Here is a 19,776-nt window from a genome sequence, read left to right as displayed (position 1 = left end):
AAGGGCAGCAGAGGGTAAAAGGCACTGCTGGTGATCACAGCTTAAAATGAGGTTAATTGGGAAAAGGGGGGGGAAAAAGGGAATCACAGAATCCTGGAGTGGTTTGGGTTGGAAGGGACATCAAAAATCTATCAAAGCATGGGCAGGGACAGCTTCCACTGTCCCAGGGTGCTCCAAGCCCTGGCATTGAACATTTCCAGGGATCCAGGGGCAGCCACAGCTTCTCCTGGAAGAACAGGAACAGTTTTCCTGTGATGAACATGAACAGTTCTGTGATGAACAGGAACAGCTCTCCTGCGATGAACACTAAAAATGCTCTTCTAAGAAATACAACAAACCCAAAAAAATAAAAATAGTCATAAAGAGTCACCCTTTGAAGGAAAAATAAAAAAGAGTTTAGAGCTAAATATTTGATTTGATTTTGGCAGCATCACCCTTTTCCAGAGGCTACCAGAAAGAGATTTGCAGGAATGTGCTTAACACCGCTCTGCTACGAGTCCGTGCCGCAAAACATTCCGGAAACAAAGGAACCCAGAAGATAAAAAGATTCCTTTCCGCCACACTGTTCAGAGTAAAACACCTCCCTACACTGATTCAGCCTTCCTTGCAGTGTTTAAAAAATAAAAAGTCAGATTTTGGCTGTAATTCACCCAGTGGGTCCAGCAGGGATCTCCAGCAGCTCCCATGCTGACCCCAGGAGATGCCAGGGAAGCAGAGCCAGCTCATGTCACCCCTCACTGCCCTGATTTTCAGGTCACAACCACACCCTGGGGCCACTCTCGGGGTGTTAGAAGTTCTCCAGTGTCACGGAAATAAAGGATTTGGTGTCGGAGGAAGGTGTGAAGGGTGGAACTCACATGGCACATCACACCCGCCCCAGGGCGCCCCTGCCCCTGCACCCAGGGCTCCTTTTCAAGGCAGAAAACTCCGGATAAATCCATTTCTCTGCAGCAGGGAATAAACAAGGATTAGAATTCACCCGTTCATAACAGGGAAACCCTGCAGCTAGAGGTGGAGCCAGGCAGGGCCGGAACATCCAGCCTAAGTTGCTTGACGAATGCTAACTATGACTTCCAGCTTATTTATCTAATTTGGGTTGATTTTTAAATATTGAGTTATCTAACCAGACACAAAAGGAGAGCCTGAAAATTTCCCGTGTTAGTGAAAACTCTCCCTGCTGCTTTAATTCAATCTACATGTCTGAATATTAGTGACTTTTCTCAATCACATTTGTATTGAGAAATCAGGAGCTCGTTTTCTCAAAATGGTGTTAAGTGCCTGGAAAACGGGGTTCTGCAGCAAAAGAGCCTCTCCAAAGCTGACTGAATGCACGGCTTGCAAGCATTTTAGTCATTTACAATATTTATCAGGCTCTATTTTTGTCAATCAATCCATAAGAAGAGCAGAACAGCCAATACCTCTAAAACAATCAGCTGGATTTCAGCACAATCTGAGAAAGGGGCAGCTCTGAAGTGACACAGCCAGTTTGTAACACACACACACACACACACAAATACATACAGCAGGGATGAAGTCAGTGGCAAAATCCTCAATGGCTTCAGCTGGGCCAGGATTACCTCCAGGAACGTGCTTGGAGAAACACAGGGGAGATGCCAAGGCTGGGAAAAGGAGGATGGAGGGAAGATTTTAATGCTCTCCACAACTCCTGACAGGGGAGACAGGCCAGGGAACAGGGTCAGGAGAGAGGGGAGGGCCAGCTTGGACAACAGCAGGAATTTCCCCCTGGAATGGTGGCCAGGCACTGCCCATCCCTGCAGGTGCCCAGGGAAGGTCTGGATGTGGCACTCGGTGCTCTGGGATGGACTCAATGATTGATTCTTTTACAATGATTTCATGATTGCTACTTTTGCTCAATGGGATCAGTGATCCCAGAGGTTTTTCCCAGCCTCAGTGACCCTGTGAAGGCTGCAAGGGGCAGAACCACCCATCCCACCCATACTGGATGGGTCCAACCCCATGCAGGGTGGTCTGACTGGTCCCAGTGACCCAGAGGGTGACACTGGTGGCACTGGGGCACCTGGGGGCTCTGTCCCTGTGGGATCCATCCCAATTCTGTTCCTTGGAGCTGCTGCTGAGCATCCCCACCCCATGAGGCACCACCACGGAATTCCAGAGAGCACCAAACAGAACATCAGAGCCTGTCATTGCCATCAGGATGGATTAGAAACAAAGATCCAAGCACAAAACCCCTGCCTGCCCATCCCTGAACCCACGAGGTACCACTCACTCCCCCCAGCCCAAGCCTGCTTTTAAAATTCAGCCTTTATCAGCTTGAGTTGAGCAAATCCAGTCAAAAGGCAGAAACGGATTGTGCTAGTAAGCAGAAAAACTGTTACATCTTCTGAATGTAATTTTGCCAAAAGCCTCTGCACAATTTTTTTTGTCACGCTTTGCATTATGAAGGAAATTTCTTTTTAGAAGAACAGGAGAATGATTTGCATAATATTCTTTGCAAGTTAATATCAGCCTCTGATAATGATCTCTGCATAATGCAAAAACGTTTGAGAAGACTGTTACAACACTAAGTAATCATATTTTAAATTATGTTTCCCTTTATAGAAAGGTGTTGCAAAAACACACAGACATGAAATCTGTCTGTTGAAGTCCCAAGAACCACCTGACCATCTTCCCACTATTCTACTGTTACAGATTGCAACACTGCCTTTCAAAATCTTACAAAACAAATTACACTGCAACAGTCTGGCTTCACAGAAGGCAGAGCTTTTTCCTGCGCTGCCGCTCCAGCACTTTACATTTCACAAGAGCCTCTGATGCGCTGCAGGGGTTAAGCAAGGGCCCAGAAATGAAGCTGTAACGCCATCAGATGTGGTTATTTAGGTGGGCTGTCCCCTCCCTCACAGTGCCACCAGCACAGGTGGCAGCACCAGGGCATGTCCTGCCTGCCACCAGGTGGGTGACTCCTGCTCTGGCCCAGCTGCCTCTCAGATGGAGCACTGGAATTCAGATTGTGACACTCCACAGGGATCTCCCCAAAATCCCTGATAGGGACGAGGTGCTGGAGCAGCCAGGGGATCTCTGCTCACAGCATCACTCATGGTAACCAGGTCAGGAACCTGACATGAAAGCAGAGGAGCAGGAGGAAGCCATTTGTACGACTCTGCTGCTGGGCAGCATCCTGCTGGATGTGGGTGATTTCCCTCCAAAGGGGGATGTGGGTGGGCAGCTAATGCACTTGGATATTAAACACTTCATATGTCACTGAGCCTTAACAGCCACAGGCAAGTGGTTAAAGCCTGAGCCAAGCCTCCCTGAAGTGCCAGGAACAGAGGGAGGCTCCCGAGACGGGAGGAGGTGGAATCAGGAGTGCGATGAGGCCTTTGGGACCAAACACACAAACGATGGAGCTCAGATCTGGGGTGAAGCATGGAGCAGCACCCAGGGGGTGGGCAGTGCCCCCAAGGGCAGCGCCAGCAGCAGAGAGTGTCCCAGAGAGCCACTGTGCCCATGGCAGCCCCAGCAGCTCAGTCAGTGCCACCCACGGCTGTCACACACACAACAGGGCAGCATTCAGCCTCTGCCGTGGGTGGTTCTTGTCCCACCTACTAAACCAAGCCTAAAATTCAAATACCAGATCTGAGCAGCCAAGGCAAGGAGGAAAAAACCTCTGGGATGTCAGTCTGGGCTCGCTGAGGCAGCTCAGGCACTGCCCTGGCTATGGAGCCATCCCAGAGCCATGAGATCATTCCTTGGTAACTTGGGGAGTTTGTCCAACACATGGACATGGGAACAACCCTTCACCCCATCCCATCTCCCCTTTCCATACCTTTCCAAGCAGCTCCTGGCTACATCTCATCCCAGGCTCCCTCAGATGGGTGTGCAAGCACTGGGAGGTTGGTTGGGTTTTTCTCCAAAAGCCGCCAGCAAATCTCTCCCTTTTTCCCCCAAACTGACACATCCATCCATAGTGGTGGGTGGCACCACCAGACACAATTCTAAGCTCCCAACCCAGCTGCTGTCACCTGGGCAGCAGGAGGGAAAATCCTCCCAGCCAACACCAGGCACGTGCACTGGGGCGGGCACAGGGTGTGGGAACCTGCCCCAAACATTTCCATTGCTAATGCTGCACCCTGGGTCTCACACAGCATTCCTGAGGCACCCAGGAGAGGTCAGGAGCAGGCTGCAGGGCGGGGAGGGGACACCAAGCAGCCAAACAGCACCAATCCCTCAGGCACAGCCAGGGGAGGCTGCAGGAGCACCCGTGGGACTGCACTCAGCATCACTCATAAGCGCACTGCAACATATACATAAATAAATGCACTGCAATTGAACTGTGCTTCCAGGATTTCTGTGGGGAAAAACCACTTGGGAGATGTGAAAAAGAACCAAGAAATCATGACTGTCACTCTACAGAACCTCACACAAGAGTGGTAAAAGCCACTGGGATATTTTTGTTTAAAATCACCTGCAACACTTTGCACTGTGGATATCACAAATGTGCCACTGGAGCTCTCTGGGTTTTCAGGATGGTCAAGCAACGAATTCAGCTCAGGGCTCTGCCAGGCTGTGCTGGGGGGACAGCCTGGAGCAGACACACACAGGCTGCAGCTTCTCCTGGCTCCTCCACCCCCTCCAAGCTGTGCTGCCCTCCTGTCCCCCTGCAAAGAGTTAAGTCCTCCCTCCTGCATCATTTCTCCTGCCAAATGCAGATTAGTCAGCAACTACTGCAGGATACACCTCTCCTAAGGCACTCATGAACAAAGCAACAGCCAGCTTGGGACATTAAAGGGAAGGTAAACGAGGAAACTTCCTAAACTCGATTGCAGAAATATTCATGAAGGTACCCCAGGCTCAGGTACCTCCAGCTGCTCTGCTGAAGCTCCCACTGGCTCCCAAGGGACTGCAGAGGTGGGATGGACACTAAATCAGTGCTGCAGGCTGGAATTGGAACCCACCAGAGCATCTGAAACCACCCAGAGCCAAAGCCCCAGCCCTCAGTGCTGACCCCAGAGCAAACCTTGGGATGGAGGCAAACCAAAGCACTGCAAGGACCCTGGGCTCCATCCACATGCTTACCGTCGCACAAAGAAACCAAACACCCAGCAGTCATCTGAAAGGCCAGTTATTAGATCACTTGAAATGAGCTGAAATGAAATTCCCACAGGTTTTATTGGACTACTGAGATATTGATTCTGGTGTGTGCTTCTCACTCAGCCTGCAGCACAGAAATTCACCCTGCTAGAAATCCCACCTGTGTGCTGGGCCAGAAAATTCACTGGGAATGACCAGGGCTCCCTTTTCCTGAGCCTGAACCTTCCCTTCTCCTAAGGACATTTAGCTTGGTTGTCACAAATGCTGCTGGTTTCACCCAAAGGCACAAAGCACCCCCAGGGTGCAGAATACACCCCCAGTTCATCTGACCAGCTGAGCTGGGACAAGGATGGCTCCCACATCCCTGCCCTTATTTGACAATTTTGGATCCACATCCCCAATTCTCTCCGGTTATAAATTCACGCGATGCCTCGACAGCAAAACAACACCGCCATAAATTACTATATTTTTTCCTACCCACATAAAAAGGGAACTAAACAATTAAAGCCCAGGCTGAGCTGTGTGTGCAGAGGCACTGCAGAGCTCCAGGAAGGCCTTGCCCAGCCGGGGTGCCCAGGGCTGGTCCTTGTGATGAGGTGCCAGCAGCACGCTCTGTGCTGCACGGCTCAGTGCCCACGGCAGGAACCAGCCCCGGGCCTCTGCCAGCCCAGAGCTGGGCTGTGTTCACCTCAAACCAGGGTTCTGCTGCTCTGTTCACCTCAAACCAGGGCTCTGCTGCTGTGTTCACCTCAAACCAGGGTTCTGCTGCTCAATCCAGCCCAGAGCTCTGCTGCTGTGTTCACCCCAAACCAGAGTTCTGCTGCTCTGTTCTCCCCAACCCAGAGTTCTCCTGCTCTGTTCTCCCCAAAGTTCTCCTGCTCTTTTCACCCCAAACCAGAGTTCTGCTGCTCTGTTCACCCCAAACCAGAGTTCTCCTGCTCTGCCCTCCCCAGCCCAGAATTCTCATACTCTGCTCTCCCCATCCCAGAGCTCTGCTCTGTTCTCCCCAGCCCAGAGCTCTGCTCCGCTCTCCCCAGCCCAGAGTTCTGCTGCTCTGTTCTCCCCAATCCAGTGTTCTCCTCCTCTCCCCAGCCCAGAGTTCCCCTGCTCTGCTCTCCCCAATCCAGTGTTCTCCTCCTCTCCCCAGCCCAGAGTTCTCCTGCTCTGTTCTCCCCAAAGTTCTCCTGCTCTGCTCTCTCCATCCCAGAGTTCTCCTCCTCTCCCCAACCCAGATTTCTCCTGCTCTGCTCTCCCCAGCCCAGAGTTCTCCTGCTGGGAGGCACCAGCTCTGTGGCTTGCACGAATCTGCTCAGCTTTTTGCTTTTTTTTTTTTTTTTAAAAAATCTAAATAAAAGTTCATGCTTGCAGCATAAACACAAGCTGGGCTGGTACTCCACTCCTCCCTGGGTGGGATGTGCTCATCCCCTGAGCTGCAGCTCAGCCAGTCCTGAGGTGCATCACTGCCTGGACAGCAGCACAGCCACCCTCCTAAAAAACCCCAAACCCTTCCCGTGCTGGCAAGGACACTGCTCTTCCCTAAAGGACCTGCCCTTCAATTGATCCAACGTCCCACAGGAGGTGTAAAGCTCTGGAGAAGGCATCCAGGAGTGTGCAAGGCTGGGATGGAGCAGCACAGAGTGTTCTGGATGAGGGGCTGAGCACAGCCCATGGCCCTGATGCAGCCATGGCACAGATCCTGGAGCTGTGTGGTGACTCAAGAAGTCCTGATGTTCCTGATGCTGGATTCACTACACACAGCCTGTGAATTAGTCAATCCTCCTCTTTCGCCTGGGGAGGGGGGCTGGTCCCAATTCAAATATTGTGTAAGCTGCAAAAAGAGCCTCTTAACAAAAAAAAACCAAACCCAAACAGCTAAAATGCAGAAATTCTATTCTGGAGGAACTGGGGAAAGCTGAAGCAACAATGACAAACGATTCCTTGCTGCTCTGCCATTCCCTTCCTCCCAGGGCCTTAAAAAGGCCTCTCACCATCCTGCCCTGGCCCTGCTCACGTTACACTGGGATCAACCAAAGCTGAGCCTGGTGCTCGTGTCCTGCCCAAGGTCACCGAGGCAGCCAGAGCCCAGCAGGAGCCCAGCCTGGAGCTCCTGGAGCTTCCCAGGGCTCTGTCCCAGCCCCTGACCCAACATTCCCACATTTCCAGGTGTGACACAGCGCTGGGGAGTGATGGAGCAGCAGGGCTGCGTTTGGTTTTTGGCTTCATTTCCATGGACACCAAGGCAACCTTCCCAACTTCCCCTTTTCTCCAAGGCTTCTCTCTCTCTCCCTGCTTTTCTTCCCCCCAGTTCTTAAAATCCAATTATAGCACGACTCTCTCAGCAGGGGTCAGTGTGGAATAAGAATCGCCCGAGTTAATGGACATGAGACCAAGAAAGATTAATGCCTAAATGGTTTCAAAAGTTGTATGATGCCGATTTCATTAACATTTTAATTGTAATGTATCTTTTTAATCTTCTTTCACACTAATGGTTTTTATATGCTTCAAAAAAGAAAAGAGAAAAAAAAAAAAACTGCTGACAACAAAAATATCAACATACCAAAATTAACAGACGGAACTGAGGGCTGTAATGGGAACTGAATGAAATGCAGAAAACCATGTTAATGATGCATTAAGAGTAGAAACTGTGCTCAGACAAGAGTCAAAAATTCAGCCGTACACTTGCATGCCCTGACTTTGAACAGAGGCACCTTTCCTCAGGTGCTCAGCACAACCCCACATTGTATCTTTCAGGGGGGAAAAAATACAACAACCTGTCAAGTTACTTATGCTTAAATGTACATTTCATAATCACTTACAAGTTGTCTGAAAAAAAAGCCCAAAAAGCAACAACCCCATCAGCTTTACCAAATGCAGAAGTTTATGAAAAAAAAAAAAAAAAAAAGCTGGCAATTAATCAGATTAAAGCAGGGTGACAGAGAGGAGCAGCAGGATCAGGGGAGGAGGCTGCTGCTGTCCTTGTCCCTCTCCATGGAATGGCACTGCTGTGGCTGTCACCACTCCCTGGGCTCAGGCTCCTCAAGCCACAGCAGAATTCCCAGACAGGAAAGATGCTGCTGCAACCGCCGTGCAAAATTTTATTTTACTTAATTAGAAGACAATTAAACCTAAGCAATAATGTTTCATTAAGCATGGGCATGTATTGATGATGTTAGCATGGATAAACGGAGGCACAGAAGGAGCAGATAATTGGGGAGCAGACAGATGAAGTTTTAAACAACTTTAGTTTGTAGAAATGACTGAGAGATATGGCTCTGTCACCTGCACAAGCTGCAGGGGTGATGCAAAAACCACAAAGTTTTCCTTCCCAATCCATCAGAACAACTTAAAAGGGAGAAAACCCAGTCAGAGGGATTCAAAGCTTCCTTATGCCCACTAGGAAATCATAATCCCTAGGTTTGCCATGAGGATGTGACTCCAGCCACAACAGAATAACCAAAATGAGGATGTGACTCCAGCCACAACACAATAACCAAAATGCACAATTATCCTGCTCAGGTTTAAACCTTTTAAGGTTTCTGCAGCTGCTGAGGTGCTGAAGGAGGTTTCTAGTGAAGGGGCAGCTATGGACAGAGGTTACTCCTGCTTGTAGGGATTTCATCCCACAGGATCTCAGCCATGGAGCAGAGCCTCTGCCAGGAGGGGTCTGTAATCCCACAGGGCAGCCAGGCTCGTGCATCCCACTGGGATCCTCCCAGCAAGCCCCATCTGCCTCTCCCCTTGGAAACCAAATCCTTTCATCCACCTTCAAATGGATAAACCCTCACTCCCCATCTCCTTTGGGCACCTGGCCACTGCCTTCTGCACGGCACACCGTGAAACACCAACCCTGTATTGATGTCTCACATTTCACCTCGGTGCAGCATAACCCCACAAACCTCAGGAGGGCCAAAACACCACCACCCCTTTGCCACCACTGCCCAGCCTCTCTGCCAGCCTTGATGTTCTCTCCTGTTTCCCTAATGCTTCCTATAATCCAAGTGTAAATGTTTGTCCTATGACAGGGAGAGCTGGCATGTAAAACATGTCCCCCCACACAAAATGTATATATATATATATATATCCCAGGCTGCCATATGCTTCCCAGTGGGTACCACGGCAGGAATGCTGAGTGGAGCAGAGCCAGGACCCTCCTGCATCCCCACCTCAGCCCCCTGCACAGGCTGTGCTGCTGAAACCCAGCCCCCAGGATGAGAAACACCTGGCCCTGATCACACAGAGCAGCCCTGATCGCTGCCCAGAGGGGAAAAAAGGGAATTTTCTCATGAATGATGCACAGATCCTGCTCACGGCTCCACGGCCCTGGGGATGACACCGGGGAGGTGAAGGGTTTAATCTCGTCCCAGTGCCTATATATGGTCACTGTGATGGAGCCACCTCCCCGAGCTCACGCTCTGCTGCCCTTGGCTGCTGGCACCGGGCTCGCAGCAAACTGGCAGGGCCTGGGCACGGCGCCGGCGCGCCACAAGTCAGCAGACTCACCACGTTCCTGCGCTCTCTCTCCCCCTTTCCCAATTTTTTCTGGCTTGTAAAAAAGCCTTTTATCAGTTAAAAACCGCAGAGAATGTGCAAATCCTCAAAAAAACAAAAAAAAACCCAACCCGAAAACATTTTAAGAGTGATTTATAGAGGGGAAAAAAAAAACCAAGCTGTCAAGTTAGTTATGCTTAAATGTACATTTCATAATCACTTAGGTGTTTTATGAAAAAAAAAATATATAGATTCAATCTTTTGGTGAAAAGCGTATCAATTTATTCAGCCCACATAGGCTGTTAGTGCTGGGTAGTTTGTGGCTGCAATTCCTGCCCCCCCATCCTCCCCATCCACCCACCTAGGGGAAAAAAAACCTCGCTGAAATACTTGTCTTCATAGGAAATGCAACACCAAAAAATGTACTTGACACGCAAAATTCTGCGAAAAGTCTGACGTGAGGACCTCTGAAAAGCCTGAGGCCAAACTGCGCCGGCTGCGAGCAGCCCCGGGAACACACACAGCACAAAACCTGTGCCAAAAACAATTTATCTTCATTTTATCCATCCAGCCAGCAGCTTTCAGGGGGTCCTGGTCACAGCTACCACAGAACTGCTCTCACCACCAGCATCCCATCAGCACCAGCATCCCAACAGCACCAGCATCCCCCAGCCCAGCCTGGATCCCTGGGATCCTCCCCAGGGAGCAGGAGGAAGGAAGCTCCACACTCTTCCTCCATCCTCTGTCCCAGCACTCTGATTTTTATTACCTCCGTCCCCATTTAGGAGTAACCACATGACAAAGCCCAGCGCAATCCTGCCCGGGGAGCTCGCCTGGGATTGCCTCTCCCTCCCCTGGAACACAGCATTTTAGCAAGTTTTCCCTTCACAACATTCTTTGTAGCCACAGATTCTGCTAAGATTTAATTTTATTTTTTTTTTCCTGTTCTGCCTCCAAACATTTGCTCAAAAACGAGTTGAACTTAAAAAAAAAAAAACAAAACCAAAAACCCCAACAAAAAATAAACCACTAATGAATCACAGTTCCTAGCAAATGAGCAATTGCAGTTGACACAATGAATTATGCCTGAAGCAAGCTGGGAAACATATTTTGCAAATGATCTCATCCACAGGCAAACCTGGCATGACACTTGATTTGCTAAAAAAGACACAAAGCCTGTCAAAATTCCTGTCACTCCGCAAATAAAGTCAGGTAGAGAAAACCAACAGCCTCACCCTCTTTTAAGCACGCTTCACCTATTTCTCAATTGCTCTACAGGCTTGATTGAATAAAATAAAAAAAAAAACCCCACACGCCCTCCTGTAGGTGTGCCCATCCCAGCGGGTGCTGAGGGCCACGGGATGTGCTGCCACTTCCCTGGGTGAGGAATAAATGGGCTGGGAAGCTGCTCTGCTCTTTGGATGCCAAGCCCAGGCTCAGCTCGATTTGAAGCCTAATTGCAGCAAGATCCGATGCTCGATGCTCGCTCTGGCCATTAGGTATGGCAGGGAGCTCACAATTCCCTTTAATTTCCTCCAGCTGCATGCCTGGGTTTTATTTCTTTCATTGTATTCAAGTAAACTCAAAGGCTAGAAAAGAGAAGGGGGGAAAAGCCACTCAAGTGCAGCCCCCCCTGCTCCCCACATCCCTGGAGCTGTCTCTGAGCAGTTCCCTTCGGCCCAGCACATCCCACCCTATTTCCCCACCTGAAAAGCTGCTGGCTCAGAAAACCTGGAAAAACTCAAAAGCCATGGCTGAACCCTCCTTCTAACCCCATTTTGTCAGAGTATTTTTAAACACAGAGCAAAGCTGAGTCCCAGCACTCTTTCCCGGGTTGTTCCATGGTGTTTGTCCCCAATCCCTGTCACCCCAGTGCCAGCTCTGACCCCATCCCTGCCCTCCAGGAGGCTGGGCAGGAACCAGGGGCTGTGCAACAGCCTGAAATAAACATTTCCATCCCAAGGTGAGCTGGGCTGCATCCCCAGCCAGGAAAGCACAGTCTGGAGGTTCCTCCCAAGCCAGCCCTGATCTCCCCGGGTGGATCAGGCTCTGGCAGGAGCTCTGTTGGTGTTTCTGCCCTGGCCAGCAATGCTGCAAAGCGGCCTCGCTCCTCCTGACACCTCCAGCTGGGATCTGAGCCAGAGCCCAGCCCAAGGGACTCACCTGGATGCCCCAGCCAGGCTCAAGTTCAAGGAGAAGGGAATTTTCCTTTCCTGGACTTACAAGCAGTGAGGATGCTCCGTGTCCCCCCGAGCGTGGGGACGCTGCCCTGTCACTGGCACCGGCCAAGAGGAGCCAAAATCTGCCTCCAGTTCCAGCAGGCTCCCTCAGGAAAGCACAGTCATAGCTGGGGGAGCTAAAAGGCTTTTATATTGCCAGAGGGCTCCAAAAATATCGCTTCCAAAGTGATCCAGCATCAGCACACGCATCCTGGCTAATGGCATCCATCTCTCACAACAGAGGGGGGCTCTGGGAAAAGCTTGGGGAGCCCTGGACAAGGTTTTGGGAGCACTGCCCTGCACAGCCACAGCCCAACCAATTCAGAGACCACCCTCTGGCCCCCGTGGGACCCCTGCTCCTGCCCTGATGCCTGGCTTTACTCCACTCTCTGTAATTCCAGCCGCCTTGGGAGAGATTTTTTTGACAAATTTTAAGTTTCAGAAATCCATCCCCACCCTCTCCTCTGTCCCAATAGGACAGCTTTTACCCAGTGAAGCCTTAATTAAAAGGCCTCTGCAGGAGGAAAAACCCCAAAACACAGCAGTTACAGCCACAGAAGGACATTTACTCTCAGGAGGGATGAGATCCCTAATTTTTTTTCCACTTGCCACTTACTTCAAATCCAAGCATTATCACCCCCATCATCCTCACCTTGGGGTCACAGCCTTGCTGTCCTCAGCTGGGCAAGCCACAGCAAGTCAGCTGCTGTGGAACAGCTCAGCTTTGCTCTTTTTAGTGAAAAGCTTTCAGAATTTCAGAGCAGGCTGTGAATCTGGCAGGAGGTTTGGGGGGGAGGCGTGCTGGGATGCTGCAGTTTGGAGCAGCTCTGCTCTGCCCAGGACCCCAGGGGCAGCGTCCCCACGGAGCAGCAGCAGCAGCAGCAATCATCCCGCTTTGTTTACCGATCCCAGCTTCTCCTGCTGTTTAATATTTCAGCTGGAGAAGGTGAGCCGGCACGCCAGCCCCTCAATTACGCAGGGCGAGAGGCAAACACTTGGCAGGCAGCGAGCACATCAAGCTGCCCACAAGCTTCGCAAATGCCTCCGGAAAGGAGGAGGGGGGAGAGAGGCGAAGAGAGGAGGAAAAAAAAAAAAAAAAAAAAAAAAAAGGGAATATTCAAATTAATGAGCCGGCGGGTAATGGAGACTTGGCTGGAAGTGATCGTGCACTTCGCCGTCGGCCGGGCCGGCGGAGCAGCACGCGATGTACCGCTGGCTTTTCCTAGGGCAGGGGAGATGTTTGGAGAAGTCCTTGAGCGCTGTAACTACAGCAGGGCTGCGGCGGGCACGGAGCGCTCCGGCCCCGCTCCCGCACACCGGCAGAGGGGTCCCCCTGCCATGGGGCACATCCCACCCGGGCGAGGGGACCCCCTGAGCCCCCACGGCCCGGGGTCCATCCCCAAACCCCAGTCTCGGGGTTCGGCCGGGGTTTGGATTTCAGTCTCTCCCGTTTCCCTGCGTTTCCCTCCCCTGCGAGCCAAAGTCCGAGCCTGCGGCTGCATTCACCCCTAACCCGCAGCCCCCGAGGGGGTCCCGCACAGCCCAAGCCCGCATTGCCGCAGGACCGCCAGGAACCCCGAACGGCGCTTCCCGTGGGGGTACCGGGGTACAGCCCGGCCGGTCCCCCCTGCCCTGCCCTGCCCTGCCCTGCCCTTCCCCTCCCGCACCCCCGGCCGGGACCCCCGGGACAAGGGCGCGATGTGCGCGTCCCCAGCCCAGCCCAGCCCGGCATAGCCCAGCCCGGCACGGCACAGCCCGGCCCGGGGGCGATGCGGGCTCGGCGCTGCCCCGGGCGCTGCCGGGGCCGGGCCGGGGCCGGGCCGGGGGTCGGGGCCGGGCCGGGGTCCCGGGGCTGCGCTCACCTGCGGGGCGCCGGCCCCCGAGGCTGCCCTGGGCCTGACGCGGCGGGGCCGGGCGGCGGCAGGAAGTGATTCCAGCCGCTCCTCACATGGACTTTCCCTGACCTCGCCCAGCAGCGCCGGCAGCCGCCGCACAGACCGGCCCGGCGGGACCGGCACCGGCAGCGGCTCCGCGCCAGGGCCGCCCGCGGGGCGGGGGCGGGCGGGGGGCGGCACCGGCCCGGGGGGACCCGCGGGAGGAGCCGGGGGGGCGGCACCGGCACCGGAGCGGGCACCGCGAACCCCCCGGGCCGAACCCCCAGCCCCGGGCCCGGGAGGGGCGGGCACGGCCCGGAGCGGGGCGGGAACCGCGGGGCTGGGGCTGCTGGCCGCGGGTCCCAGTGTGTTCTACTTTATTTTATTTTATTTTATTTTATTTTATTTTATTTTATTTTATTTTATTTTATTTTATTCCATTCCATTCCATTCCATTCCATTCCATTCCATTCTATTATTATTTATTCTATTCCATTCCATTTTAATATTATTTATTGATTTTATTTTATTCTATTCTATTATTATTTTATTCTATTCTGTTTTAATGTTATTTTATGTATATTATTCTATTCTATTCTATTATTTTATTATTTATTTTATATTTTATCCTATTCTATTTTAGTCTATTCTATTTTATTCTATTCTATTTTAAAAATTTTATTTTTTTTATTTTATTTTTGTCTATTTTATTTTTATTTTTAGTCTATTTTGTTTTTACTTTAGTCTATTTTGTTTTTATTTTAGTCTATTTTGTTTTTATTTTATTTTATTCTCGCTTAATATTTCGTCTCATTTTAGCCCTTCTTTTATTTTATATTATTTCTTTTTTGCTGTTTGTATTTTTAATTTCCTCTTCCTCTTTCACTTTTTAAATTCCATTTATTTTGTCTGTTTATATTTTATTTACTTTTATTTTTCTTTCTAATGAATTTCATTATTTCCTTCCTAATTTCCTTTTCATTTTTTTTTTCTTTTACCTGATAATTTATTTTTTCTTTATGTTTCATTTCATTTAATCTCATTCCTGTTATTTATTTATTTATTTATTTATTTATTTATAATTACATTTATTACCCTAATTGTTTCACTATATAATGAGCTTCCATCCCCAGTTTTGGTGTTTATCCCAGCCCAGACTGGATGTCAGGGGGAGGTGCCCTGTGCTGATCCTGTGCTGTCACAGCTCCAGGGCTGCCCCTTTTCCACACCCTCCTCCTGCACAAAAAGCCTCTCAAGCATCACAAAAAGCAGAGTGATCTGAGGTGGGACTGCTCGAGCCTTGTGGGCACATTTCCATTCCAAATTTCATCCCACAGCCTAAAAACTTAAAAAAGTCCTTTTGCTTTGTTGCCTCCCTAAGCCCAAAATATTAAAATCAGCAAATTTGCATGATGAAAGTGTGCAGCGTTGGCCCTACGTCTGCTAAAGGAATTTCAAAGGAGTAACAAAAAACCTCTTTAAAGCAGGAGCCTCTTGCTGTCTGCTTTGCATGCGAGATTATGTCAGAATTTCTTTGGATCTGGAAGTTTCTCTCCTCTCACACTCACCAACATTCATCATTTCGAGGCTGCCTCAAAATCTGCGGCAAAATATCCCCATATTTTAAAAATCAGCATTGAATGCCTAGAACTGCTCAAGGCTGAGGAATTTCATTAGCACTTGACACTTTAAAAAAACAGTGTCAGGTCAGGACAAACACATTTTGCTTTTCTGCTCAAGATAAATTCGGGGTTTTTTTTTAGAAATGATGCATGAGAAATATGTCCCCAACTGCATTCTGAGCAGAGCAGCCGTAGAACCCTTCCAGTGTGAGAGCCCAGCTCCTCTTCCTCGCTTTCCATTGCAGCATCTCCACATCAGCTCATCAGGGAGGAGTGACAGGAAAAGGGGGAATGGTCCCAGCTGAGGGAGGGCAGGGTTGGGTGGGATTTTGGGAGGAAATCCTTCCCTGGGAGGGTGGGGATGCCCAGAGAAGCTGGGGCTGCCCCTGGACCCCTGCAAGTGTCCCTGGACAGGGATTGGAGCCACCTGGCATAGGGAGAGGTGAATGATGAGAAATATCTCCTGCAAGAAGTTCCCTGTCCCAGGAGATGCCCCAAAGCACCTTGTGGGGCACAGCACTTCTGTGGGGTGACAGCGCTGTCCCCTGTCCCTCCCTGAGCCCCACAGCCACATCAGAGCATCCCTGTGTCACACAGGATGTGGGGACACGGCTCAGAGCACTCGTGTGGCCCCAAGGTGCCACTCAGTGCAAGGATTTGGGGTTTGGGAGCCACCAGCACCTCCCTGAGGGGCTCAGAAAATCCAACAACATCCATGGGGACCTGCAGAGCTGGAAAACTCCAGTTCCTCCTGCAGTGCTCCAACGGGAGAGGAGCTCTGAGCTCTGAGACTCGCCCAGGGCCTCCCCAGCTTGCAGAGGCAGCAGAGCCCTTAATGCTCCAGAGCAGGAGCATCTCCCTCCCTTCAGCCATGGACATTTTAAAAATGTTCTGTGATGGAGAAAGAAACATTTCTTAAGTACCATTTGATGTCTCAGAATGGCTCCGGGGCTAGAGAAAACATGTTTATTTACTACTCTGCTGATTTTAATGCGAAAGATTGGTTCAGTGAGTAGAGGAAACAAACCAGGCAACATTTTCCATAATGTCTGCAAAGTGTTCCTGGGCTGCGGAAATATTTTCTTTCTCTCTCTCTCTCTCTCTTGCCTGCGTTTTTTTCAATCTAGCATTTCAAATTGAAGAATGGCTTGAGGGCTGAAGAAATCACTTGATAAAATACCCAACATTTACATTCTTGCAGGAGAACAGCTAACTTTTTTATTTTTTTTTTCCATCTGAACAGTGGTTTAGTGATGCAGAAGAAACAATCCTGCAGCATCCCACGTCCCTTTAACCCCTTCTGGCTGCAGCTGAACTTTCGCTGTTCGCTGCAAAGCTTTAGGGATTTTTGTTCCTTCTCCAGATTCTGGGCTCTGAGGCCACTGCAGGTGGCTAAAATACAATTTGCAGCTTGATTTCCAGTGGATTTCTGGATGTCTGGGTGAGGGAGCCAGGCTGGCTGGGGACAGCCCATGTCAAAGCAGCAATCGCTGCACCAATCTCTGATTTATTTTGTGCAGGGACGTGACTTTCCAGCAAACTCTGGAAAGCAAAAATTTCTTATCTTCCTGCCCCCGAGGTGCTGGGGTGGGAATGCCCCTGGAGTGATTCCCAGCACTTTGTGGGGCTGGGATCACCCTGAGCAGGTGCTGCAAAAATTCAGGAGACTCCTTCCCCTGCAGCAATCCTTCAGAGGACCTCAATTGTCCCATTAGGAAGAATTTTTGCAGTTTTGCTTTGTAGGTAGAATAAGTTTTATGTCCCCGGCCCAAGGTGTGACCAATATTTGTGCTGGGCTGTGAGATGCAAGGCCTTGAGGAAGGTGGAGAGGATCTCCAGAAACCTTCCCTGGGATGGCCCAGTTAGCACAATTGATATTCATGGAGGGAGGAGAGGACACAGGGCTCTGTTACAGGGATCAGCATCACACCCAGAATGGCGGCAAACAACAAAATTAAACGTATCAGAACCCTCCTTTCTGTGCTTCTCCTCATGCCAGAGGGATCTGCCTTTTCCTCTGCTGTTCGCAGCAGCCCAGTGAACTTTGCCAGGTGATAAGTTCTACTTGTGCAGGAACAGAGACAATATTTAATACCAAACAGCACCATGAGTGAGGGGAGAGCTGGCTCTGTGGGGATTTGTGACAACCAGCAGGGCAGAGGCTCTGGCACTGAGAGCAGGGACCCTCCAGGTGCTTCCCTGTCCACCACAAAGCTCAAACTGGGGCTGAAGGCAGCTCTTACACCCCCTTTTTCCCCTGGAAAATGGACATTAGAGGTTTGGTGGCCCTGCCTCCCGTGCTGTGGTGTCTCCATCTCCTCCAGCTCCAGGATTCCTCTGAGCTCCCATCAGGAGCCTGCCTGGGGTGGATTTCACTGGGATCTGCCTTTTCTTTTTTGCTGTTTATATTTTTAATTTCCTCTTCCTCTTTCACTTTTTAAATTCCATTTATTTTGTCTGTTTATATTTTATTTACTTTTATTTTTCTTTCTAATGAATTTCATTATTTCCAAGAGCTGAAGGCAGCTCTTACACCCCCTTTCCCCCTGGAAAATGGACATTAGAGGTTTGGTGGCCCTGCCTCCTGTGCTGTGGTGTCTCCATCTCCTCCAGCTCCAGGATTCCTCTGAGCTCCCATCAGGAGCCTGCCTGGGGTGGATTTCACTGGGAAAGCTCCAACCCTGCTGCAGTAAATCTCTCCTGGGTCACGGGGGCTCTCGTTCCAGCCCAGCAATGTTTCCATGTCAGCCCCCAGAGCTCCCCTGGGAGGCTCAGAATTGGCATTTTGATGGTGTTTGGGCTCTCTGGAGCTGGCTGTGATCCTATGGGGTCTCTGGTGACAAGAGCCACTGCCACTGCAGCTGGGACAGTGAACGTGCCACACATGGGACAAGGGATGAGGTGCTAACACCACATTTTGGGACAAGCCCCTGAAATCTCTGTTCAGCCAAAGCCACAGCACCCAGGGGATGACTCCTTACCCATGAAAGCCTTTGTTTGTTGTCTTTGGTGGCTGTTCAGCTCTGTCATTTTCTCCTTCCTGGCTCTGACAGGGGTGTGATGGCTCCAGCTCTCCCAGCCCTCCATCCACCCCAGCTCCTGATGTCAGCCAGCACAGGGAAGCTCTGCAGGCAGCCTCTGCCACCCCCCTGCCCTGGGCAGGGCTTTCCCCCAGCACCAGCACCATGGGGTCACCCCTGGGGTGCTGGGATGGACCCAGATGTTCCTGAGATCCCAGAATGGCTTGGATGGGACCTTAAAAACCACCCCAATCCAAGGCAGGGACACCTTCCCCCATCCCAGGCTGCCCCAAGCCTGGCACTGGACACTTCCAGGGATGGGGTGAAGTTAAATTGTTATTTTTTATGAATTCCATAAATAAATCTCTGAGTTTTTCAGATGAAGCCTCTACACAAGCTCAAGCATTGCCCTGTGCCACGCAGCTGACACGGTGCAGATGTGGATTGCTTTGACTCCAGCCAGGCTTATTTGGTTTACATTAAAATGATTAGGAATAAGTTAAAACAAACAGAAATGAGATGTCTCCGAGGCAGCTGCATTGTCCTGCCCAAACTGGCACAAGGCTGTGTGTAAAAAGGCTTTACTTGTTAGTAAATAGAGAAATCCTTCAGATCCTGCTGGGGAATTGCTCCAGAAGCTCAAGGCACTGCTTGTTTCCAGCTGGGTCCCCCGAGGTGAGAGCAGGACAACAACAGAAAATCATGTATCATTGGCCTGTTTTAGTAATTATTTATTATATAATGCTGTGGTGCCTGTGCAAGTGGGAGAGGAGAGAGCCCAGCCCTGGGAGGATTTTCTGCTTCTGTTAATTGGTGGCGGGTGCTCACAGCCTGAGCTGCAGGCCTGGGAGCCTCTGACCTCCCTGGACACAGACCGTGCTCCCAGGAGCAGAATTAAAATAAATTTCCATAAAAGTATCTGCTTTCATCTTAAAGACTCCACGTGCTGGTGGATGGAGCCTCGTCTGGTAAATGATGCTGACATTTAATTGCCTCTAAAGCTCAGAAATGGTATTTAAGCCGAGCTGGCTCAGTTCACAGCACACCACCAGCCTTGCTCTGGCTGCCTGCTCCATGTCTGAGCTCTGCCCATGGTTCTGCTCCCCAGGTGAACCCTCTGGCACTGGCTGTGGGAGCAGACATCCCCTCAGTGCTGGATCCAGCAGCCCTGGGACAGCACTAAGGGACTCACTGCTGCTGCAGCTTTGCTCTGGAGTCAAGGATTGCTCCAAAAAGTTTGGAAAATTGGGAAGGAGCTTCTCTTTTGGGTCTGGCAGAGAGGTAAAGCTGCTCCCTGGGCACCTCTGTAATGTGGAGGGGCCAGCCTGGGGGATTTGGGGACATGGAGCAACACCCCAGGATGTATCTCAGCCCAAACTCCCTGCAGACCCTCTCAGAGCGTGGCTCATTTCTCTGATCACATTTTTGATCAGAGAAAATGATCAAACCACCACTTTGAATTTCAAAGTCTTTCTTGGTTCAT

The 19,776-nt window shown here is 50.6% G+C and overlaps 1 protein-coding gene across 2 annotated transcripts in view; it reads right to left on the bottom strand.

Moving 5' to 3' along the window:
- NACC2 (NACC family member 2) overlaps nucleotides 1–13,920 on the bottom strand; it is a 52,765-nt gene extending 38,845 nt beyond the window's left edge. Inside the window, exons 1-2 of one of the 2 annotated variants that reach the window (XM_074556512.1) lie at nucleotides 13,640–13,920; nucleotides 1,522–1,619 (exon numbers count right to left, since the gene is read on the bottom strand). The gene's annotated coding sequence lies outside the window, so the exon portion shown is untranslated. The remainder of the gene's footprint in view (nucleotides 1–1,521; nucleotides 1,620–13,639) is intronic. The other variant, XM_074556510.1, reaches the window with a different exon arrangement.
- Nucleotides 13,921–19,776: the final 5,856 nt, after the last annotated feature.

This window comes from Zonotrichia albicollis, chromosome 21, assembly GCF_047830755.1.
Source record: "Zonotrichia albicollis isolate bZonAlb1 chromosome 21, bZonAlb1.hap1, whole genome shotgun sequence".
Lineage (NCBI taxonomy): Eukaryota > Metazoa > Chordata > Aves > Passeriformes > Passerellidae > Zonotrichia > Zonotrichia albicollis.
Note: the sequence above shows the minus strand (reverse complement) of the source record. Positions and strands in the feature narration are given on the sequence as shown.